Below are 26,262 nucleotides of genomic sequence, written 5' to 3'. Positions count from 1 at the left end.
GAGCTGTCAAATCAAAAAAAGATCAAGTTGCCCCTAATTTAAAAACCAAGAAAATGCATAGAAGTTGAGGAAGAGAGATTTTAACTTATTTTAAGAGTGAGTTTTCTAACAATTCGAGCTTCCTAAAAATGAAACAAACTGATTCTGAGTTGGCAATTTCTTTCTCAGTGAGGACATTCAAGTACAAGATGACGATCATTTTTCAGGTATGCTGTAGAAGTGCCTTAGAGATTGAAATTTGCATTAACCAATATTTAAGATGATTCAATAACATCAGAAAATATGCTATATTTATATATGCTCTTTTATGGTAGAGTTCTGTCTATAATGTTTTCTAAAATATCCTTTGAATTAATATTTCAATAGTAGTCTCCAGTGCTGCAAATGTAGGCCAGAAGGTTAGATCTGTGCACAGTCTATTTTTTAAGAAGCTTGTAATCTGGAAGAGAAGATAGACAAAAATGTTGTAGCAAAATGCAGTAAGTTTCATAATAGAGATATCCTCATGCTCTTATATGACATGGAAGCAGTGTCACATTCTTAATATGTCATCTTTTTCTGAAATACTTCAGTATTAATTTCTAACAATCATAATAATTAATTAAGGCATGAATTATTTACGGAGAGATACTAGTTATTCCTAAAATATTTGGAGATTGTTTTAACATGAAGGTATTTCTTAGAATACCTCCAGTAAAGTTCCAAAACGTGTCTTTCAAAGCCTAAATGTGTTTGTACGATCCTGAAAACCTCAAGGAAAAATGTGAATGTTGCCGATTATCCACCATTTAAAGTTTTCTAGGCTTTGGCATTTTTCTGTAAGTATAAATAATTGACTATGAACTATGCAGAGAGTTGTTTTACCTGAATTTCTTTGAGATCCATCAGATGTGGCCATTAAAATCAGCCAATCTCCTCCATTACAACTACTCACTGTGCAGGCTTCTAGTCAAGCATTGGTGGAGATAGCGCAGCTCAATTTAAATGTAAAATTCAAGGTAATGTAACTAAACAAGTTAGTCCTATCCTTTTCCCCTTACTTTCCCTTAGAGAGTTTCTGAAGTTAGGGATTTGTAAAATGAAAGTATTAAACCAAATTTAATAGCAAAATGTCATTGATATCATGAGTGAAACCAAGCCCAGTTTCCATTTACCCCAAAGTATAAATTGCCTATCTGAGAAGCAGTTCAAATTTAAGTCATGTCAGATTGGTGGTCTTTCTGAGTTTCAGTTTGGAACTCTTATTTGAAGTCATTGTTTCATTCAAGAGCATCTCAATATCAATAGCAGGTTTTCTACTTCAGCAAAAGCCTTGATGTACATCAGTGCCATTGGGTCCAGAGGATAGCCTCTTTGTACGTTTTTTTCTCCCAGTCTCACTGCAATGTTAAAGTCACTGATATCACAGAGCACATTTCTAATCCTAACTGTATGCCCTAATTTGGGCAGAAATCCACTCCTCCACTTTTATGCAATGTATTAACAACCAGAAATTTAATTGTATTTGTTGAGACTGTAATATCAACGTGAAGCATTCCCTTTTTGAAGCTCAAATTCTTAACACTTGCTTTCCCCTTTGCAAGAAATACTTACTCCTTTACTCCCTTGTCCCCTTAGGCTACCTACGTCATACTTCAGTTAAGAAGACATTTCACAAGGGATGCCTTTCCTCATCCTTCCAGGTGAGAAAGGCTCCCTGTTCCATGGCTCACAGTACCCTGTCTATATTTACTATAATTAGTAATTCTTCTTTAGACTGCAGGCTCTAAGAAATATGGACAATGCTTGCTTTTCCACACCTTGTATTACCAGCACCTAATGCAGTGCCTGGGACCTAGTAGAAGTTCTATAAATATGTAATGATTGCTGAATGAATGAATGAATGAATGTGTTAGTAACAAGATAAATGCATAAATCGTATTTGTAAAGCACAATACAAAGTAATTTCATGAATATTCACCCACTTATTTGTACCTTTATACGCTTCTCTTCATTTATATATCTTAGAATTACTTTTATCAGCAGGGATACAGGATTTAATGATGAAATTTTGAGGAAATGTATTAGAAATATTTGTGAGTGAGTAAGCACTATGCCATGGTGAGAGAGAGAAAAAAAATAAAAGCTATTGCTATATTCTTGACTCAAGTCATACTCAATATTATTTGTTACATATTATATTACACACACAAATGCATTCTCACTGGCATGGTATCACCTACATTATTATAATTTCCATTTCCTTCCCAGTCCCTCTAAAGCCCATACCTGACCCTTAGACTTATTAAATTGCATTGTTTTAAACCACTTCTCCAATTTGTCAAGGTCATATTACGGTCATGTTGAATTTTGATCTTGACAAAGTATTAATCAGTCTTATCAACTAAAGAGAACTGTAAATGACTAAATCCACATGCTTTTCTATCATCCTAGACTTGATGAAAATATTAAATAGCCTCTGGCCCAGGATTGACCTCTACATATAAAACTTCTGTCCACTTTGGTTGAGGAGGAACTATAAATGAGTTTCATTGTTCTACCTACTTTGTTTCCAATAAGTAGGTCTCTGGTGCTGATCTATTTTTATAAATTTGTGAATGAATTCCATTTGTAATATTTTTATAATATTAATATTTAATGTCTGATTTCAAGTCGTGGATGAAAAAATGCTAACATCAATGAAAACTACCACTTGCCCAAATAGATTAATAATAGTCAGAACAGGTAAAGTAGATTTAAAACCTACTGTCATGTTTATTTACTTTCCTGAACTGTTCCCACTGTGCCACTTCCTTACTTTCTGAATATGACAGGTTCATGCATGACGTCCTCCTCTAGATGCTGTGCCATTAAGAAATCTCCCTGATTATAATAGGTGATCATCTATGATGGATAATAAATATGCTTGTGCATTTTCAATCACAAATCCACGTCTTGCACACTGAAATGATTTTACTTGTTGCTTGATCACGGGGACTTCTTCCTCTGAATAAATAAGACTTGACTTTGCCTCTTTATGCAGTCATCTGTTCACAGTTCTGCCTCTCTCCAGTAGACTGTGTCTCCTTAAAGACAAATGAATATTCATTCATCTTTGATCCCCTTTGCTTAGCATGCATAGTAATTGTTCAACAAATATTTGTTTAATAAGTTAAACACCAATATGCCGTGAAGTAGGAAAATCTGGAGATGTGAGTGGTCAAGATGGGGGGTGTGATTAAAGGACCCCTCTGAATTCTAAGAACAACATACTTAGGAGGGAATGCATGAATAATCAACGGGGCTGACTACTTGACAACTAGTATGTATTCAACTTTCAAATTCTATATTATAAGCATCCCTGAGTGTAATTTGAAATGGATAGACAGGAATTTTTATTTGATTTTTTCTAATGAGGAAGCAGTGTAGGTCTCTATTCTCATGGCCTCTGTTGCTTCCTATGAATATTTCTCCAATATCTTGACATAATCATTTTCAGGAAGCCAAGAGAGTCCAAAAGAAAATGACAAACAACAGAAATTGCTTTCATTTTCTAGTGTTTGGAAAAACATAAAAATAGGTTTAAGTTTTTCAAACATACTTAGATTTCATGAGATTTTACTTGGTTTATAATCAATATGATAAGATGCATATATATGTGTATAGAATCATCATTCATTTTAAATTGGAAATAATGTGTATCCCCATGGCTGATCTGCAAACTGTCCATAATAAGAACCAAGCTTATGTCCTCCTAAGTCTTTTGTAGCCCCATTTTAACACATTTTCTGAAAGTTATTTCACTTCAACCACTCTAGATACTTTCTAAAAAAACAATAGATGACTTTTTAAAATTTTCCTTTCAAAATGAAAATATTAAAATATGCTACAAATTGGTGCAATAATGGAAGCTACAACTTACCATGTAAGTTTGTTTGTAATTGAGCAAAATATGTTCCAATAATTTTTGCATTGTATTTGCCTTTCTCTCTGTAATTACTAACCCTTTTTCTTTCACTATGGAATGTGAATTTTGATTTCTCATCTTCAAATTTGCCTTTAAATACATTTCTACCCTTATTTTTCTTCCATCTGGAAGCTAAGTTTTCAAGAGAAAATTTGTTGCCACAAATATTGAATGTCTTCATATTAGGAATAATTCTAATGCAACTACTTTGTACTTGGAAATGTGCCACTGTGTTTAGGAAGGCTAAACACATACTTTTGGGTAAGTTCAAAAAAGATTACTCCAATGATTCAACCAAGTATATTTCAAGCATATTGATAAGAAATTTCAAACTAATTGTGTGTGATAGCCATCAATTAAAGACGTAAAATGAATGCCTGCTATTTTAAAACATAGTTAAGCCAAGGAAAAGCTGTGCATAACTAGCATGTTCTATAAAGATAATTGGCTCACTAACTAAATTCTACCAGCCCATTCACATTTCTAGATTTTAATTGAAGAATGGATGGAAATAGTAAGGTGAGCTCATTGCCCAATACACATAAGCATGGGACAATTTTAATTTCTGCAGAGATGCCCATATTGTGTGAAATCTTCTTAATATTGTGATGGAATACAGTGAATCATGCTGTGAAAGAAGCACACATTTGTTGTACGTGTGTTCACACACACACACACAAACACACAGATACACACACATTTCTTTTCTCTCCTCTCTATTCTCATTTCAGTCCCATTTTTCCTCTTCTTAGATAACTGGTATCATGAATTGAATATAAATACTTTGAATCCATGCTTGAACTTTTTACTATATGCAAATGAATCCATGAAAAACACATGATTGCTTTGAGTTTTAAAAATTTGTAGACATGTCATCATGCCAAATATGTAATCTTAAAAATCATTTATCATGTATATAATTAATTATTTCGAGTGAAGTATTGCATTGCATCTTAAAAATAGTTTATATATGTCTTTTGTAAGCAGCATAAACTGGAATTTTTTTTTGTTTGTTTGTTTTTGTTTTTTGTGTGTTTTTGCAGTACACGGGCCTCTCACCGTTGTGGCCTCTCCCGTTGTGGAGCACAGGCTCCGGACGCGCAGGCTCAGCGGCCATGGCTCACGGGCCCAGCCGCTCCGCAGCATGTGGGATCCTCCCGGACCGGGGCACGAACCCGTGTCCCCTGCATTGGCAGGGAGACTCTCAACCACTGCGCCACCAGGGAAGCCCAAACTGGAATTTTTAAATTTATTTTTATTGTCTCTGTGATCAAATGTATTGTGATTATTGATCTATTTCTCCTTTATTTTTCCATGTTTCATCCCTCCCGGTACTAACTTCGTTTAAACACATTTTTCATTCTCTTTTTATGGTCTACCTTTTTATGAATCATATATGAAGTCTTCATTTTTAGTGTTTTCTGAAAAATTTGACATATATTTCTAACTTGAAAAAGTCTAAAACTAATTATCTCATCTTCCTCCTAAGCGGTTCATGGACCCCTCAAATTTTAAATCTGATCTCCAGTATTTCAGTATATTATCTAGTGTTTTAGTTTTACTTTGTACATACCCCCATTGGCTATTATTTTTTACACTCAACCGTTATTCAGATTCATTCCAACATTACAAATTTCTTTGCTGGTCACTGTTCAGTGCACCTTCCTACTTCTTTTTATGCTTATTTTCTTTCTTACTGAAGAACATTCTTTGTACAATGGTCTCCAATCTTGCCTAAAACACATGAGAATTATGTGAGAACTTTTTAAAGCTCCCATTATTGAAACACCGCCTAGATCACTGGTTAAAAAAAAAAAATCTCCAAGTATTGGCTTCAGGCATCAGAATATTTTTTAATGCCTTCAGACAATTCCAATAGCTGCTGCTACTGCTTTAGTCATTTTGTTGTTGTTGTTGTTCCAGTTTGTGGGTGGTAATTCCTCTTTGTCTATGAATGAAAATTTCTTTACTTCTTGTTCTTGAGTAGTTTTTTAAAATGAGGTGTAGAATTTTAATTTGGACAGCTATATGTGCTCAGTACTTTGAAGATATTATTCTATTGTTTTCCAGCATCTACCTGTTTTCTGATAAGACAACAGCATCTACCTGTTTTCTGATAAGACGACAGATATTTAAAGCCAGCCCTCAAAAACAAGGCTTATTATTTCCAGGGCCCCCTTGAATTTCTTGGTTTCAACTCCTCCTCACTATTCTAATGTTGAATTTGTTTTTTCTCCTTAAATCCTGAGACTGGGGATCCCCCCCCCATTTTTTGTAAGCTTGTTCATTTTCTTTTTATGTGTTGCTACATGTAAAAGCAACATATAAAAGAAAACACAAGTATAACAAACTGTGTGTTCAGATTGCAAGAAAGGATTCTCAATATCAGTTCAGCCTATCCTATTGACTGAAAGCATTTACCTTGTTTCTTTTACAACTAACTTGAATATTATGAGTCTTACATCTAATATACAGTACTCTTCACCCTTCTTGGAACGTCTATGCTCAATAAGGACATTAGTTGATTTGTCACTAATATTGCTTTCCCTACATGTGAGTGCATTCAGAGTTCTATCCTGTCCCATATACATAGCATAATCTTATATTTTGTATCTAACTGGCATCAGTTTTCCTTTTTTTTTTTCGATTTACTTTTAAGGTTTACTTTTAGCAGGACTGTACTGAAACACTCTTACACCTTAATAGATCTAATTGTCTGGACTTAAAATCATAGATTTCTCTATCACAGGGGCATTTGTCTGTACAGATACTGATTTCTGTTCTCTGCACATGTTTTCATGTTATATGCCCAGTGTAATATGAAGCGAGTTAATTTATTGTGTTGCATATAGTAAAGAATCCAGCAGAATAATGTTATTTAGGGGTTTTTTTCATTATTTCTATGAATAACAACAACATCAACAATAATAGTAATAGAAAAATAATTTCTACCTATAGCAAGTCTCAGTTTTTTCTTAAATGCAGTAGAAGGCCCTTCACACTCTATTTGTCAGCTTGGCTTCAGGTTTTCATATTGTTGGCTAGAAGACAGATAAAGGGGATTATGGACAGAACTGAGCCTGGTTTCTGCTAATCTCCAACTTGAATTCTTTCAAGGGTTGCAAAATATGATTCAAGTATTTCACAGGCCTTTATAACCTTTGTCATCTGTCTGGTATATGTGCCATCATGGGTGGATTTGGAACTGACATTTTATATCTCTGATCTCAACTGTATAAATATTTGTTTAGACTGACTATCAACATAGAACACAGACATTCTCTTCTGATGTATGGATGATAGAATAGTCCTTAACTGGGCCCCTAAGGATGGGGCAGGCACAAACTAACAGAGGGCAATGAGGCAAATTTTCAATGAACTCAGATTTTATATTTTCCTTTAGGTAAAAGAGTGGTTGCTTCTATACCAAAAAACTATTTCTTATAATTTGGGTTACATTAAAAATATCTCATATATACAACCATTTATCTGAATCTATAATAGTGACTTGGTTTTCTCAAATACATTATATATGGAGTCCTTTAGACTGGAATTAAATTAATCATGGTTGTCATTTTTTTTTTCTATAGACTTCCCAGCTATTTTCCCCTAGGAAAACTCTCTTAAATAATCAAGAGAAATATTTTAGGCAACATTATGTAAATCATCACCCTTATTAGATGAATTAATATTCTTGAAGTTATAGCTCATTTCATGGAAATCAGATTAACCTGATGTTATGGGCATTGTCATTTATCAGTAAGTTATTTGTTCATATGCTCAGTATGTGACATAAAATATGTAACTTTAATAAGAGAATGGATCACCTCAAATAATTTAGCAAATCTTGAAAATGATAAGGATTAAAATTGTGGATGTATAAAGGACACAGAAGCTTGGAGAACTTTAAAACCATCTATTTCTCTCCTGTTTCCCTCACACAAGGAAATGAAGGCTGACACTTTAGCATGGTTTGGAAATCCTTCTAAAAATTATCTGACTTTCTCTTAGAATTAACAAGTAATTTAAAGTTTTAAGAACTGCAGAACTGATCACATGAATTACCATAATTTAGTCAAGAATGTTTTTGAATATCCACCTTTTGACAAACATTGTACATATATATATACCAGGTTGTAGAGATGAATAAAATCATCCTTAGTCTCAAATAACTGAAAGAAAAATCCCCCAGTATTAGTGAATACTGAGGAATTAAGGATGATGCTATGAGAAAATTTTTATAATGTGAAATTTATTAAGTTAAATAAAATATTGTGCTTTTGAGATTAGAATGACTTGGTTTTGTTCTAATGATACTGATGATAGACAGTGGTTGTATTTTGCAGAAGTTTTATGGGAGCAAAATAAAAACTTGATAATGTGATATAAATTTGGTCCCCCAAGGCGATTTTTATTGTTATTTCTATTGGTGTTGTTAATGAGAGAAATTTCTGTGAGCTATTAGAAAAAAAATGTGGATATCAATATCTAATCAAAAAGAAGGACAAAATAATGGATAATTAGAGAATATATATAACCAGTAAGTTAAAAATATACTCACATGCTAAGGAAGCACAGTGGTGGAAGTTTTGCTCATCATAAACTTTAACAGTGAGTAGAAGGTATCTTGGTGTCTTGGGTGTGGGAAGATATGCTAACAACCAGTGATAGATCCGTTGTAAAATTTGGAACTGTTCCTTTGGTATTAAATTTCACTTAAGACCTGTGCTTCTGGACAGGATGGAGTAACAGGAACTGGATTTACTCTCCTGGCTTAAACTGCTAAAAGTAAAAAAAATATATATATATTAAACAATACTTTTAGACATTGAACAACAAACAGCACAAGACAACGGTTGTATAAAGCTGTTAATTATAATGATAACCCATAAAAACCAGTGGCATAATGTTTTGTGTAATACAGTTAAATGTTGGTGTTTGAACAAGTCCCTGGTCACCTGTGAAAAATAAAGGTGGATTCTCTTTTCATATTTATTAACAAAATGAATTTCATAGGGATGCAGTATTTAAATATGTTAAAATACTACAATTACTAGAAGAAAACATTTTTGTTTTATTTAATGAAAGTTAATTTTTAAAATTTTTTATATTTTTATGTGTTGCATTTATTGCTTTAAGATTATACAAATATGTTTTGATATAATTTAATACATGCAGCATCAACTAGAGTATTCAGTACACAGAGTATTCAATGGGTATAGGCTTAGTAGTGGGACCAAATTAGCCCTAGACTAAATTGTTTCACTTGCAGCCTAATAAGGCTTACAAGGAAGCCTCAAAATGATCAAACTATTTCTTAACTGCCTCTTTGAGCAAAGTTACAAATATTTAAAAAAATACAAATACGCCCTGCAACCAGTAAAGTAAAATTCACAATATCTGACATGCAATCTAGAATTACTAGGGATGCAAAGACGAAGGAAAATATAACCCATAACAAGGAGAAAAATTAATTAATGAAAACAGACTGAAAAATGGTACAATCAGTAAACAAAGACATTCAAACAGTTATTATAACTAATTTTCATAGGTTCAAAAAGTTTAAAGGAAAGCGTCAACATCTTAAATAGACATACAGAGGATATAAAAATAACCCAAATTGAGTTCCTAGAGATGAAAAATATAGTTTCTGAGATGAAAAATAAACTGCATGGGATTAAAAGAGATGAGGCAATGCAGAAGCAAAGACTGACCTCCCTGCAAAAGCAAAAGTTTGTTATTATAATCTGTCCCACTGAGTAGTCCAAATATAAAGTCTGAAATGCAAAATGCCAGCTTGGTCATCTTTTTCCATTTCAAGGTTGCTTTACCCTTTCTGGTTTGTGCTTCCAAAAATAATTAAAGTATAAAATTATGAAAATTGTATTCAATGGTATTAAAATTAAGCATCTATCCATTTTATGGATTGCCCTGCATAATGCAAATATCTAAAATCTAAATATTATGTGTATATATACATATATGTATACATACATATATGGATATATATCTCACTAGCAGAATGAAAAGAAAATATGAAAGTACAACACAAGTTGTGGAGGAATATAGTAAAGGAAAGTAAAATGATAGTATTTTTGTTTTTAGATATAGTTGCCCTACGCAGTGGAAAAAGGATATACGGATTAGCATATTTTATTTTCTGAGAAGCATGAATCAATTTAAAAGATGAATTTAAAGAATCATTAATTTAAATACATAATCAGTCTTCAATTTTTTTGTTACTGACAACATCCCCTTTAAGATTTTCAAAATGCTGAAAGGTGGGATTCCAAGATTTTTAGTTGCTATAGAAGCAATTATTAGCAAATCCTTTCTTCTAATCTCATTACAGAAAATAGTGCCCTTTGTGCCCAGAGAACTCCCATTAGAACAGATAGCTAGTGGGAAGCAGCCACATAGCACAGGGAGATCAGCTGGGTGCTTTGTGACCGCCTAGAGGGGTGGGATAGGGAGGGTGGGAGGGAGGGAGACGCAAGAGGGAAGTGATATGGGAACATGTGTATATGTATAACTGATTCACTTTGTTATAAAGCAGAAACTAACACACCACTGTAAAGCAAGTATACTCCAATAAAGATGTTAAAAAAAAAAAAAAGGAACTGCATTTCGGAGCAGCTCAGAACATAGGGTGTACCACTCTGGAGCTATCCGACATTTCCTGTGTCTGATTAAATATTGTGTATATATGCTATGTATTTATATCTCCATCTAAATATACGTCTGTATCTCCTAAAATACTCTCTCACATATAATGAAGTCACAGTTTCCAGATAGTTGTTCTGGTAGTCATTAGACAAAATATAGTCTCATTTATTTAAAAAATGTGAAATGAGAGAAATGTATGAAAAACTTGATCCATCTTCTGACTGAATTTGTGGTATTGGTACCTTCAGAAGAGGAAATAATTAATTTATTGTAAATTATTTTATTCCTCATTTATTAGAGAGGAAATTTATAAACTGAAACTGTTAGGGCTTAAAGGGTTTTTTTCCAGAAGATAATATCTGTGGTTCTCACCTTACACTGAGCAGTATATCACTAGTAAACAATCAGACAAATAGGTACATTATTAAGTTATTTTATTTTCACCTGGCTTTTTAATACTATCATCTGATATACATCATATTAATTGACACTGCAATTTCTTCCTTGATTTGTATATTTTTTTCTACAAACACTTTGCATTCCAACTTCCACGTATCTGATTTACTCATCCCTGTGATGGTCTTCATCTTCAGACATCTTGCTGTCTGGGCTGTTCAACCCTGTGACAGTAAAAGCACACTCACTAGGGACTAGGAGTTTGAGAAGGACTTAGAAAATTGTTTGGAACCTGAAAAAAAGGGCTCCAGAATATGAAAACAAATCTGCAAAATGGAGATCAAAACTTGTGTAATTAATATTTTCAACTAATATTACTACAACAGCAATGTTACTCAGCTTTCATATAGTTATCTCTAAATTATATTGGATATGTGACTTGGGCACATTTTAATGCATTTGATAACATTTAGGGTAAAGCTTCTAAAAGGGCAATTGCCTAGGACTGAGGAAGGTTTAAAAATGGCCCTGCACAGAATGAACTAGAAGTGACTTCAATGGGAGGCTGAGGCAGAGATGCTGGACCCGGAGAGTGACAGAGCAGGCGTACATTGGAGAGAGCTTTCCTATATAGGAGAGCTAAGAATGTGTTACTTATTGAGGGGGGAGCATGAGGGGAGTGGACCCTATAATGAGAATCCTAGGATTGCTCCTAGATTTCTAACTTGGATAAATGACAGGACGGTACTCTTTGGTGAATACTAAAGGAACAGCAACAGCAGCAAAAGTCTAAGAATGGAACTTTAACATATCACAATGCCACCTTTAAAGTAAATTTGGCATTCTTCCCGTTTTGAATGAATGAAAATACATTAATTAAAGACATACACGGGCTTCCCTGGTGGCGCAGTGGTTGAGAGTCCGCCTGCCGATGCAAGGGACACGGGTTCGTGCCCCGGTTTGGGAAGATGCCACATGCCGCGGAGCGGCTGGGTCCGTGCGCCATGGCCGCTGAGCCTGTGCATCCGGAGCCTGTGCTCCGCAACGGGAGAGGCCACAGCAGTGAGAAGCCCGCGTACCACACACACACACAAAAAAGACATACACATTCACACACCTGCTAATATCTGCTCTTCTGCAATCGTGTTTTCTGTATAGTGTCTAAATATCTCTTCCAGTTGAAGTAGTGCTTAAACACTTCAATAGGCCTCTTTTCAGCCAAAAAGAAAAACTGTCTATGACTGTTTCAACATATTTTAAATATATGTATAATCATTGCCAACTTGTCTGCTTTGCAGATTCTAGTTTCCTATACAATATTTAATATCTCCCTTTATTGAAAATGTCATTGCTCAGTATTATGATTGTTTTTCATTTTGATTATATGTCTGAATATTAGAATTATTGATTAATCTCTTTATTAATGGAATAATCTCAGCACAATGTTCAATACACTTCTTCTCTACCATTATTATATGTTATTTTAAAGATTTTCCATACAGTTACTTTAAATGGGATTTTCAGATTTTTCAGGCTTTTTGAAGTCAGTAGGATAGGCTCCAGTGAGTAAAAGAAATGCTGAAGAACAACAATATGAATTAAACAAATTTAAGTAGTTAAGAAAGCACTAATCTAGTCATTGAGAAATGTATACTAATATTTACATAGTATGTAAATATAAATCAATAGTTTCTAAATGAGATAATCTACTGAACAAAATATCTTAAAATATGAATGAAAAGATGTTGTAAAATCTCTATATGATTAAAGTACAAAAATTTTTATAAGCTTGGAAGATAAATAATAAGTGCATTTTTGTCTGGGAGACAAGTTGTTATCTGGGAAACCTCAAGACATTTTGTAGATTATTGAAATCACTTTACTATCAATCTTGAGCATTTCTCCTATCAACTCTATAATTAGTATTGGAAATTACCATGATGACTCTATTTCACTATCAGGAACATTGAAGAAACTATTTCAAGTGCTAAACATTGGTTTTAACAAATAAAAAACAATTCATCTGAAGAAGATGTTACAATGAGCTGAGGAATTAAAAGATCTCAAAGTAGAGAAATTTCACTGACTGCAGTATAAACAACTTGAGGGTAGAGAGTGTCTGTTTTTCCTGTTTGCCCTCCAAATTTGGGAACAGTTTTATATGCACGGTGCAGGGTAATAAGCAAATGTTTAACAAATGAAAAGTACTGAATTCATTACCTTGTGGTACAAATTAGGATTTCTTTTGTACTGTAACTAGAAGATTTTAACTTCAGCATTATGAATTATTAATGTCTTTATCTGATTCCCAGTTCTGTGTCAACCAAACTTATTTGAGTGATAATTAGAGGACTTCATGTTTATCCTATCTTCTAGGATTTCACTTTTGCATATCTGTTAATTCATAATTTTGACATTTTTATAGCACAACCAAAGACTATAAAAACACACAGAGCAAGCACTTGCCAAAGAACTCTAAATAAAACACATCTCAGATATGAAATTAGATCCATGCTTGGTTCTACTTCTAAGTGCTTCATCTAAAGAGAGACGTGCAACACTGCTGCATGAATTAATCACCTAGGGTGACTTTTAAACCTACCAACAGCTGGCCCCTCTATCATATCTGATTTTATTCAATAGTCTAAGTGATAATAATTTTTGGATCAAGAACTTTATTTTACTGGTTGTAAAGGTGGGCACATGCACACGCACACAATCCCCAGTGCTTTTAAAAATTGTGGGACAGAATTAATCATAACTATTGAGTTTAAATGCCATTTATCAACTTATTAAAGTGCAAGCATGCAGGGAAAATAAGCTAAAGACAAGACTTTTGTTTTGCAATTTATTTTTTAAAAGTCTTGTAGAAATCTTTATGAAATTAACACAAAATGGTGGTACCAAAAATCTTTTTGCTTTGTTTATTCCCTAGTCTGTGGCAATGTAAAGAGTGGAAGTTAACCCGGAATTTAAGTTAAGGAAAGCTATATTGTATTAAGTTTAGCCAAAATTCTCTAACTTGCCATATTTTTTCAAATAAATAAACTTTCTATTCTCTTCCCTCTCTCCTCATCTCCCTTAAGGTACGTCAACTCTAACCCCGCCCCCCCATACACACACCTTGTTGCCTCTGATATTATCTCCTCTACTAGAGGCGCTTTTGTACTTATTGCTACACGATAGTTCAACAATAAAATGTGATAAATGCAGGCAAAGGTGTTTCAAGAAAGAAGGTAAATGTCCTTACACATTTTCAACATAGAAACAAAAAGTTTACAAAACAGCAAAATTAAAAAAAAAATAGTTATAGATAAAGTTTGCAGATAATGTTGTCATCCCTCTTAAAAGAAGAGGTATAAGGCACAGAAGGAATGTAGTGTTGAGGACAATGAAAATCAGCAGTTATTGAAATCTATTTATGCTGCATTCAATGGATTTAGAAGACAGAGGCTTGAGTGTTGTCGTTATTACTTGTTTGCCATTTGATGGTGGGCAAAATATTTAATTTCATTGGGTTTCTCTTTCTATGCCTCTAAAATATGGATTCCCAGGCTAAGAAAATATTTCAAATCTTTTCTAGGTCTATAAGTCACAGACCTTAGTGTACCCTTTCTAAAGGCCACATTTTCACAAAAGATAGCATTCTTGTAAAACACCTTTATAGAAAGAAAAAGCTATAGTTAGAAAGCCCACTCAGTGTCCAGGGTTTTCTGAAGTCGTACTGCTGTTTGTAACCAGGTGTAGGCCAGTAGGACAACACATTTGCTTTAATAACTGTCCAGATTTCTTGGAGTTAAAGATAAGTGTTTCATTATTCTAAGGGTTGACCTAAGAAATTATTGAAAATAAGAATTGTTCTAATTTACTTCTTGAATTGCCCAGTACTTACATGGCCTGACACGAAAGGCGATTTAAAAGATTGCATTTAAGTTTGGACATATAGCCTTCATCCTGCTGTTTCATCACAGACCTCTTACAAGATAAACACGTGCAACCATTTTGAGTTTCTGAATGGGAGTGCTCCTTATAGTATTTTCCCCTTATAAATTTCTTGCCAACTTACTCCAATTTGAATGCAGGTAGAAATTTATAAATTTCTCCAAGAACTTATTTTTATTTTTATGAATCTTACTGATTTTGTGTTAATACCGAGGACTTTATCAAATTCATAGACATTTGATAGAATAAAAAGCAAAAGCATAATTCGGAAAAATCCAAAAACCTCAAATAGAAAATAAGATGCTATGTTGTTAGTAACAGAAATTAGCACAAATAGACTGAAAAACTGACCACCATTGTAAACTGAGCTTTTAACTATGGCAGTCGCCAGGAAAAGGAGGGTTACTCCTCTTTTTTTTGCCTTCTTTTAACAATCTCGAAAATTAAAGAAAGATTGAAATGACAATAAAAATAATTTATTTCCCAAACCATTTGAGAGTAGTTGCTAACACAATGCAATGTCTCCCCCAAATCCTCTAGTATTTCCTACAAACACATATCCAAATATAATCATGAAAATAAGGAAATTAACACTGACACATGACCACAGAGCTACTAATCCTCAGACCCCTTTCAAGTTTTGTCAATTATCCCCATCATGTCCTTCATAATAAAAGGATCAGCCCAGTGTCACATGTTGCATCTAGTTGTCCTGTCTCTTTAGTTTTTTAATCTGGAAAATTTTCTCAGGCTTCCCTTGAATCTCTAGAAAGTTTTAAAGAATATGGATCAGTTATTTTGTAGGATTTAGCTGTTTGTATTTGTCTCATGATTATTCAGGATATGTGTAGTTGGCAGGAATAACACAGTGGTGAAGCTCTGTTCTTCTCACTGCTTCCTATCAAACAATTTTGGCAAACTTTTAACCTGTAACCTTACTGGAATATCATGTGACTCATTTGATTAAGGTGTATCACCCAGTCTTCTCCATTGTAAAGTTATTTTTTTCTCCTTCATTATTAATAATTTTTGTGGTAAGGCACTTTGTAATTATGTAAATATCCTGTTCCTCATCAAACATAATTTACTCAATTTAATTATTTAAATCAGTATGAACTCATAGACTCCTATTTTATTCAATTGAGTATAATACATTTCTGCCATTATTTATTTTGAGGCTGAGATTGTTCAAGATTTGTCCAGTGGAAACCCCTTCAGTTTGGCTTCTATATCCTTTGATGTTTCCCAATTATTCTGTGATATCTCCCTTCTTTTTTTTTTTAACATCTTTATTGGAGTATACTTGTTTTACAATGGTGTGTTAGTTTCTGCTTTATAACAAAGTGAATCAGTTACACATGTATCCTCATATCTCTTCCATCTTGCATCGCTCTCCTTCCCACCATCCCAATCCCACCCCTCTAGGTCACAAAGCACCAAACTGATCTCCCTGTGCTATGCGGCTGCTTCCCACTAGCTATCTATTTTACGTTTGCTAGTGTATATATGTCCATGCCACTCTCTCACTTTGTCACAGCTTATCCTTCCCCCTCCCCATATCCTTAAGTCCATTCTCTAGTAGGTCTGTGTCTTTATTCCCGTCTTACCCCTAGGTTCTTCATGACATTTTATTTTTTTTTAGATTCCATATATATGTGTTAGCATACGGTATTTGTCTTTCTCTTTCTGACTTACTTCACTCTGTATGACAGACTCTAGGTCCATCCACCTCACTACAAATAACTCAATTTCGCTTCTTTTTATGGCTGATCCCTTACTTCTTGAAACAATAATATGTTCTAGGGTCATCTTATATTTTCCCTGTAGCGGTTCTAGAATCAGCCATTTCTCCAAAGACCTTTAGTTCCTTCAGTTGGAGAGCTGTATTTAGAAACCAAGATCTGGACACTAGGTGTATTCATTGCTCTTGGGAAGCAGTGGTCCCAGGTACTCTCAATAGGCAGAGCTAGGGGATTTATGTACATATATACATACACACATATGAAAACACATATTCATAACCATTTACACATATTCACAAACACATTCATAAACATATGCATACATATAGTCTATGTTTTTCTATAATGTCTCTATATTGAAAATCATGTGTTCACATTAACATCCTCCATTCCCTTTCAACACTCTTTCATTCTAGTTTTTGCCCTTTTCATATTTTAACTCCCTCCACAGATATTAAAATAACACTGATTACCATATTCTTAATATCCTTAATTATTTGATCAATCTTCCTGTATTTAAGTAAATTCTTGTAGCTGCCACTTTCCCATCCACACATTTTCTCCACCTGGCACGGGTTAGGACAATCTGTACACAGTGGTTGCCAAGGCCACTTCCTCATGTGGATGCCCTTTCACACGAATCAGACTTCAGCAGTCAACTCCAGGCTCCCTTATGCAGACATCCTCTCCCCTTTCTCAGACTCTGAGACCCAATGCCAAGTCACTTGGTCCCTTGAATGCCCACCTCCCCCATGCTGACAAAGGGTTATTTTACCTCACTTAATGGACTAATTTGTTCAAGAAGGGAAGGGATCACAACACTATAAAGCAGTTATACTCCAATAAAGATATAAAAAAAAAGGGAAGGGACAAGGAAGGGGATGAAGAAAGGGAGGTGGACAGGGATGAACAGGTATCTTTCCTTTCTAAACAATATTTGAAGAGGCCCTTCATTTAGAAGTTGCAAAGACATTATGAAGTAGCAGCTGAAGAACTGAAACAATGACATATATTTACACATCTGTATCCCTACATCTATGACACACAATGTACACCTAATTTTATAGCAACCAAAATATAATTTAACAAAACTTATGATGCTTAGCCATACACTTTAATACTCAGCAACTTAAAAAAATGTGCAGTGCCATTTGGCTGTTAACTATCATCCATTTATATGAATGGATGTGTAAAACTCCTAGCCAAGAGTGCTTGGGATAGCGTCTCTACTGATCCTTACTGGATCCTCTTCTTCTTTTGTCACTCTTTTCAGTCATTTGTTGATTCTCGATTGTATCTCATTGGTGACTTGCATGACCATTGGTAATCATATCTGGGCAAATACCCCAGCTTGGTGTCTCTCAAAGGGCTGACTGAAAACCACCTGCAACAGAATCAACTGTGGTACTAGATAAAATTCAGGTCCACAGGCCCTGTTCTGATTTCCTGCCCAGAAGCTCTTTAGAGAGTAATGAGTATTTGGAAAATACCTTAGCTAATTCTCACACATTAACACTGAAACCATGGTGGAGTTTGCATGTCTACAATTCCTCAAAGTTCACGGTTTAAAACACATAGGTCTCACCAACTACAGTTCTTTTATTTTAGCTTCATCAATTCACATTTGTTATTTAACCAACTTGGAAATTGCCAGATGTGTGAATAGCCGCCGAAGTAAAATGTATCTATCTTTTGCAAAAATGTCTTCTACCAAATGTCTCTACAAAATGAAATGTAAATACCTTCTAAGATCTTGCTTGGAGGAATCTTACAGATTTTTTAAATCTTCCAGGTTTTAGGGAATAGCAAGTGCAAAGGCCCTGATGTTGGGAAAGCCACTGCAGAAAGAAAATCTGGATGTGTGTGTGAGAGAAGAGTAGTAGTAAACGAGCTTGGAGAGTAGGGCAGAAGAAATACTGAATAAAGCATGTGGGACAGGTAAAAAGTTTAATTTTTATTCTAAAGTGATGGGAACAGGTTTTGGGAAATAATGTGATATGATTCATGGTTTTTTTGTGATTATTCTGGCTATTGTAATGGTTATAGACTATAAGGATTGGGGCAAGAGGGGAGGAAGCAAGGAGGTTGTGGAAGAGGCTGCCTATTGCATTAGATGAGGCAAGCAATGATGGCTTGGAGTAAGTAAAGACGGCAAGAGTAAGGTGAGAGGTAGGTGGATTCAGGATGTATTTTCAAGTTAGACTGGCAAGAATTTCTGATGGACTGGACACAGGAATTGTGCGAAAGTGAGAGTTTAAGGATGAATCTAACATTTTTGGCCTGAGCAACTGGATGTGTTATGGAGCCAGGAAAAACGGGAGTGCAATGGATGGATCAAAGCAAAATATTTAGTTTTATTTGCTAAGTTTGAAATGTCTATTATGCATAGATTGGAGATATTTAGTGGGAAATTGGAATTAGGAGTCTGGAGGTTAGGTGAGTGCTTAGGGCTAGAAGTACGAATTGGGGAATCATAAGTCATCTTCCCATTCAAGTAATGGGACTAGATTAAAACTCATGAGTAGTTAAGGTAGATGGAGAGTGAAGGGGGCCAGGAATGAGCCTTAGGGCATTCTAAAAGACATTGAGGGATGGGAGGCATCACCAAGGGAGACTGCCAAGGAATGGTGAGTGAGGAGGGGAGAAATCTAGGAGAGGATGGTGTCCTGGTAGCCAGTGAAACAAAATATTCATTCTGGAAATGATGAGGTTCATTTCCCAAAGTTTCTTGAATTGATGATCATTTGAAACTTGGTATTTTAAAAAGAGCTTTAGCAAACAGAAAAGAGAATAATTTTCTATCATGAGTGATTGATTGCAGTAGCATGGGGAATGGAAAAGTTGTGAAAAGGGAATCAAGAATCTATGTAAAAGACAATTTTAAACAAAAGTATTCATTTAAAAAACAAGTACACAATATTTAGACATTATATTTTGTCTTTGTGTCAACAGCAGCTACAGCATGCTGTAAGTGAAAGATGAAGGATTACAGTTTAATATCAAATCAGGGAAAAAGGTGAAATAGTTGAATTCTTTGTAGATTTTTAATAGATTTCAAACCTCTATTGGTTTTGAATAATGCCATATTTCAAACATAATTTTCTAAATAATCATAACAATTTTAGAATCAGAATAAACCTTATATAACCTTATATAAAACTTATTTAAATGCACATATAGTTCATTTTTATGGGTAAAACTAGGACTCTGGTCTTCTGATTACCAGTACTATTTCTTATTGCAACACACTGTTTAAATGTATAGATGATTGAAAAAAAGAGCATACCAGTGATCTCTTAAATGTTTTACAAAATATTAAGTAATTACAATTAGGGGAAATAAAGCTCATGAGGATTAAATTACAGGAAGAGTTTATAAGAGGGCAAACAAGTAGGAGATGTTTTTCCACACAGATAAATATGAGGTTTTAGTAGAAAATGACCAAAACTGCATTTATAAGGTCATGATACTAGCTAAATGAAATAAAGACAACCATCATGTAAATAACATATAATTTTGAAGGTGAATTTTGAATATGGAGACTGGTACAGATTAACATCTGATTATAATAAAAATCAGACAGGCAGGGTAACAAGGTCTTCTTCATCCAATCACAGCTTATCAGGAATAAGGGAACCTCTTGATACTTTGGTATGTGCCATTTTAGGACAATGAACTTGGTACAAAGTGAACACCTGATACAAGAAATAGTTTAGAAACATAAATATGATTCAAGAAATTCATGGATGGTGAAAGCTATGTTGGATTATTTCAAAAAGTTAGGGATGACTTGGTTAAGTAACTTCTCTTTTTAATAACAGAATAACTGTCACATAAAAGATCTCACTATGCCATTGACAAAGATAAAATCCCGGGACGCCATGGCTTCACAGTCTAATAGTCTAGAGATACAATGTCCAGTATAGTGTCCATTAGTCACAAGTGGCTATTAAATACTTGAAATGTGGGCAAGTTTGACTTAGGAACTGAAATTTTAATTTTATTGAACTTACATTTAAAAATTTAAAAACACATGTGACTAATGGCTGTAGTTTTTCACAGCACTAAGAACATTTCCATTATCATGGAAAGTTCTATTGACCAGAGCTGACCCATAACCTTTTTACTTAATTTTACATTTATTCCTCTTTGCTAAGAAAATCCTCTCTCTTACTAAAAAACAATATTAGCAAGATGGTAGATATAAGCTCAAGATGCAAAAATCTATTGGATTTCTATAAACCAGGAACAAAGAGAGAGCTTAAAAATTATTTAAAGTGGAAAAAAAAACTACCTAGGAATAAATCTAAATAAAAATGTGCAAGACATTTATGGAGAAAATGAAACCTTATTGAAAGATGTTAAAGAAGTCTTAAATAAATGGAGAGGAACATCTTGTTTATGGATTGAAAAGACTCATCATAATGGTATAATTTTTCCCCAACTTAATTTATATAGTCAATACAATTACAATAAAAATACTTAATAGAGGTTTTACAGGATTGCCAATTCTGAAATTTATGTGAATGGTCAAGAACAGCTCAGACACACCTAAAAAATCCATTCATCCCAAAATGGTCCTGGAAAACTTAATTATTCATAAGAAAACAAAGAAATTGGATAATACAGACAAGTCGATTGTAAGTGCATTAATGGCTTGAATATAAAACAAAGATACACTAGAACTTTCAGAAGAAAATATACTATATCTGGGTAGCATTAAACTAGGGAAGGACATTTTAAGTAGAACAAAAAGACACTAAGCTAAAAGATAAATTTGATTTCATTAAAATTGAGAGCCGCTATTTATCACAAGACAACATTAAAAATGTTAGAAGGTATGAAATAACTTATTTGTGTCATATATAGCTGACCAGAGATTATTTGCTTGTATTTAAAAAACAATACAAATAAGTAAGAAAAAGATAAACAGTAGAAAAATGGACAAAAGATATTCTCTGGACTTCACAGAATAGGAAACATAGGCAACTGTTAAACAAATGAAAGGATTCTCAGCCTATCAGTAATTAGAGAAATACAAATTAAAATTGTTATGGACTGAATTGTGTTCCCTAAAATTCGTATGTGGATGCCCCATCTCCCAATGTGGCTGTTTGGAGACAGGGACTTTAAAAACATAATTATGGTTGAATGAGGTCATAATGGTGGGGCCCTAACTGATATGACTGGTGTCCTTGTAAGAAGAGAAAGAGATAAGAGGGATGTATACACACAGAGAAAAGGCCATGTGAGGACATAGCAAGGAAGCAGTGGTCATCTGCAAGTCAAGGACAGAGGCCTCAGGAGGACCCAAAACTGCCAACATCTTGAGCCTGGACTTCCAGCCTCCAGAACTGTGAGAAGATAAATCTCTTGTTTTTTAAGCCACTGAATCTGAGGTATTTTGCTAGGACAACCTGAGCAGACTAATACAAGGAACAAAAGACTAGAATGGCCATTCTAACTGGTGAAGCTATAGAGCAAAAGGGCTGAAAATTGATTCCATAACTTTGGAAAATATTTTGACATGAATTTTTAAAGTTGAATATTTGAATTCCCTACAACTCAGCAATTCTACTCTTAGTATGTCTACTCTTTTACTTATGTTAAATCTTGCACATGTGTACCAGGAAACATTAAAATAAATGTTCATGGAAGTACTGTCCGTAATAGGCCCCAAAAAACCCAAATATCATTAATAGAATAATAAACACATTTTCTTGTATTTATACAATAAAATATTATACAGTAGTACAAATGAATGAACACTAGTTAAAGTAAAGTGGATGAACCTTAGAAACATAATGTTGAGTAAAAAAAGCAAGCACAGAAGACTAAAGTATGATATCAATTTTATAAATCTCAATAATAAGCAAAATCAGATAAAAATTATGTGGATGTTCAACATAAAGCCAAGATCAGAGTGATTTCTTTGGTGAAAGCAGGAAGGTGGGATCAGGGTAGAGAACAGAGAGAAGACTCAGCAGTTTTGATTCTAGTTCTTAGTTTTGGTGGTGTGTTTGCAGGAGTTTTTATTATTTCTCATAACTTACATACAATTAAATATATTCTTTTGTAGATTATCTAATAATATTTAAAAAATCAAAATCCATTATATACCAAAGATAACCCCTAGACATTAATTATAGAGAGTCCACTTTGAAACAACATACATAGTTACTCATACATCTTCTGTAGTTGAAAGCTTTTAGCTATGAAATTCTTCCCCCTTCATAGGAGGACTTTATGTTCCATAATGAAGGAAAATTGTTCCTACTTTAGGACAATTTGCCTTCTTTATTTAAGTGATACTAGCCCTTTGGCTGCCTAGAAATTTTAAAAACAACTGATAACTACATCTACTGCCTGCAAGAGAATAAAGGAAAAGGAGCATAGGAGGCAATCTCATACATTACTGATAAACACACACAAAGACAATATTGGTACAAAGCTATTTCTCCATATAGCAACTCTGAATTTTATTAATAAATACCTATATATATATATATATATATATATCTCAAACATTAATAAAAGAATAAAATCCAATATGAGTACATTTGCTCTTTTTTTGCAATTAGTTCCAGGATTCTATTTTAGATTATTACTTCATATCTGCGAGAGTTGGGTGTGTGTTTGTGTGTTTGGTTTTATGGAAGTTGCATTGTGCTAAATTTTACATTTCTTTCTAGAATTAAATGGCTTTTGTTATCCCTTGGGAATACTGAAGATAGCAACAACAGATTACTACCTACCGGTGGAAAAGTATAAATAGCAATTTTAGCTGCTAGTGATTCTGAAATTGCCCTTAACTTTGTCCTTCTAAAAATGCTCCAAGAATTACGTTTTGCAAATCCACAGATTTACTATCCATATTCAAGTCATTTACGTGGACAAAGAATGTAGCCTGCGGTATCAGTACAAAGGATGTTATAGCCATCAAGCCATCAGCCACTGAAGCCACCCCCAATGCTGCACCCTGAGGGGATTCAGGATGGAGAACACAGGATACTGGCCCTAGATAATTAAAGTGCATATCAAGGGAATGATTTCCATGAGACCAGATTCTTGCATCTCACCATATATAGAAAAGTGCTAAATTTATTTAATTAAGATGTCTAGTTTCTTTAATTAACAGTAATCTTTTGATGTTCCAACTACCTGGGTTTTTTTTTTTTTTTTGCAAGAACCCCTAAATATCCTGTGCCCTCCCTTACCTCTTCGGAACAGTCCCTCAGAGCTATCTGAGAGGTTGTCTCCTGATTTAAGTCCTCAGTATGTCCTCCAAATAAAACATAATTCTCAACTTTTAGGTTGTGCATTTTTTTTCAGTCCACATTTAATTGTATGGCTCACGTAGGTACTATGCCTAGATGTAATGGGATGAGCTGTAAATTATTAAAACTAGATAAATTCTGTCAGCTCTACCACTAGCTGAGATCAGGCTTTCATCTCTGGATACTTCTGTCATAGACCATGGTAGATATGGGGTCTGTGTTGGTCTTAAAATTATTCTTAGAATTGTGGGGACTCATTCATTCTTTCAGCAAATTTTATTGCTTATATTCTATGTGTCAGTTACAGTGCTGGGTCTTGAAATACAGAAGTCAACACACGAAAATACAAGGATAAAACACATTTTCTACCATATTAACTTTTTTCATTCATTAATTCATCCCTAAATCATTCAACACGCATCTTCTTATTGAATACTGATGAGGGGTCAAATGCTAGGCTAAACACTGAGTATATAACTGCAAATGAGATGGATAGGCCCTGACTTTGATGTCACTACTATCTTTTGTCCTGCCATATAATGGCACAGCTTCATTATTCCCTTTACCCTAAGTTTTTATCACAAATTGCTAATGAAAATAAAACTGTTAGTGGAGTTTCAACATGCATAGGTAAATGAGAACACAGAACTCCCCTTTCGCATGCCCCATTCTTCTCCTTCTAACTCCCTATGTGAACCCACTTTGTGCCAAGACCAAGAATTTGTGCCCCAATAAGAACCAAGCTGATTTCCTCACACTGACTGGGGCTATTACTCACTTAGAAGACATGATGCTTAATTTTGATAAGCAACTAGAAGACCATGGAGACAACCTATAAAAATGATTTGTCTTGTGAGAAAATACTAAAAAGGGTTAATGTGCTGTTCCACATGTCTAACCTGCTGGGATTAAACCACAGGCACCAAGATAACCAAGTGTACTTGGCAACAATGAGCTAAAAATGAAAAAAAAAAAGCATCATACTGTTATTGTATTCATTTTCCCCCAAGGCACTCTCTGATAAACATCACAACCTCTAAGGGAATTGAGAACAACTTCCTTGTGGGGTAGGTTAGATATGCATCTTTTTCCAAGCAGTTATATCATATCCAGCTATCAGCACACCTTATTTAAGGTGATTGTAATGTATGAGATTAAATGTTCCTACCTGATTGGAAACCTTCTTGTCTTCAATTCATTGGCTATACTGGATTATTTTTCTTGGGTCAGACTTCCAGAATTCTACCAGAAATCGTTCCTTTGGGGAAACAAGGCCTTCCCAGAAACTCAGGAAACTGAAATGGAGACAGCAAGAGAGAAGGAAATTATTTGGACATATAGACCTCAATTGTTTGGTTTTAAGTAAATGTCCCAGCAAACATCTTCTACATGGTTTAATAACTTTAGGGAAATTCACAGTTTATAAGTTTGTGTACTCATAAACTGAACATATTATGATAAGAGTACAGGTTGCATTTTGTGTCTTCAACTCAAGCAAAGACTTCAAAAAGGCCCAGTTATCCTTTGTTCATTAAGACACAAAGAGAGGGCAAAAAGGGCAAGTTTCTAAGTCTTTTTCTTTAAAATTTACTTCCTTTCTTCAGTCTTCATCAAGATCTCCAGGAAATTAACTTTACTAAAGTTAATTATTCATAAAATAAACATACGAACCTGCAGAAGACTATCTCACAGGGACCTGTAATGTACAATATCCATCGCATACATGCACCATGAGCTTGTCTTTTCTAGCACTGGCATACACAAAACTGTGTGTGTGTGTGTGTGTGTGTTTGCACATGTGTGTCTTTTTTGTGTGATGGAGCCATAGGGAGAAAATAAATCTATTGGCTGCAATTCAGTGATGTAGAAAGATTTAAGGGTAAAGGAAAAGGCTACATCAAGTGAAGCAATAAAGTCATGAGGTTGTGCTTCCATAATAATAACAATAGCAGTCTTCTGTAACCAAGGGAGCAGGCCCCTCAAATTATAGTCACACCTGTTAGACCATCTGCCCATAAATTTCACACTCTCATTAATGGAAAACAAATGGCACTGTCTCTCCTTCCCTTTGTCCATTGGCTATTCTCATAGAAACGATTTTTCTCTTCAAGGTCGTGCTCTTTCCTATCTGTTTCAAAATATTAGGATTTAGGAGGGGTGATACATAATGTGCCATGCCTTGGTACTTGTACCAGTGATGGCTCTGTAAGGAGCACTGGATTGTTAGGAGGCTATAAATTGAATTCCCCTAGAAGCAGAACCTGAGGCAATAATTTGAATGCCAACTGTGCAT

General features: G+C 34.3%; 1 long non-coding RNA gene across 3 annotated transcripts; it reads right to left on the bottom strand.

Annotated features, from left to right (window-relative positions):
- Positions 1-218: 218 nt before the first annotated feature.
- LOC308611268 lies at positions 219-25,255 on the bottom strand. Of its 3 annotated transcripts, XR_014014815.1 has the most exons (4): positions 25,138-25,255; positions 8,508-8,728; positions 2,798-3,065; positions 219-439 (listed from the first exon to the last, which is right to left on the bottom strand). It is a non-coding gene; the product is annotated as an uncharacterized lncRNA (long non-coding RNA). The 3 variants fall into 3 exon arrangements; XR_014014816.1 differs by lacking the exon at positions 219-439 and having other exon boundaries at positions 2,133-3,065; XR_014014817.1 differs by lacking the exons at positions 219-439; positions 2,798-3,065 and adding an exon at positions 6,374-6,987.
- Between the last annotated feature and the right edge of the window lie 1,007 nt (positions 25,256-26,262).

This window comes from Mesoplodon bidens (genome assembly GCF_964165515.1).
Source record: "Mesoplodon bidens genome assembly, contig: HAP1_SCAFFOLD_386, whole genome shotgun sequence".
In the NCBI taxonomy this organism is placed as follows: domain Eukaryota; kingdom Metazoa; phylum Chordata; class Mammalia; order Artiodactyla; family Ziphiidae; genus Mesoplodon; species Mesoplodon bidens.
Note: the sequence above shows the minus strand (reverse complement) of the source record. Positions and strands in the feature narration are given on the sequence as shown.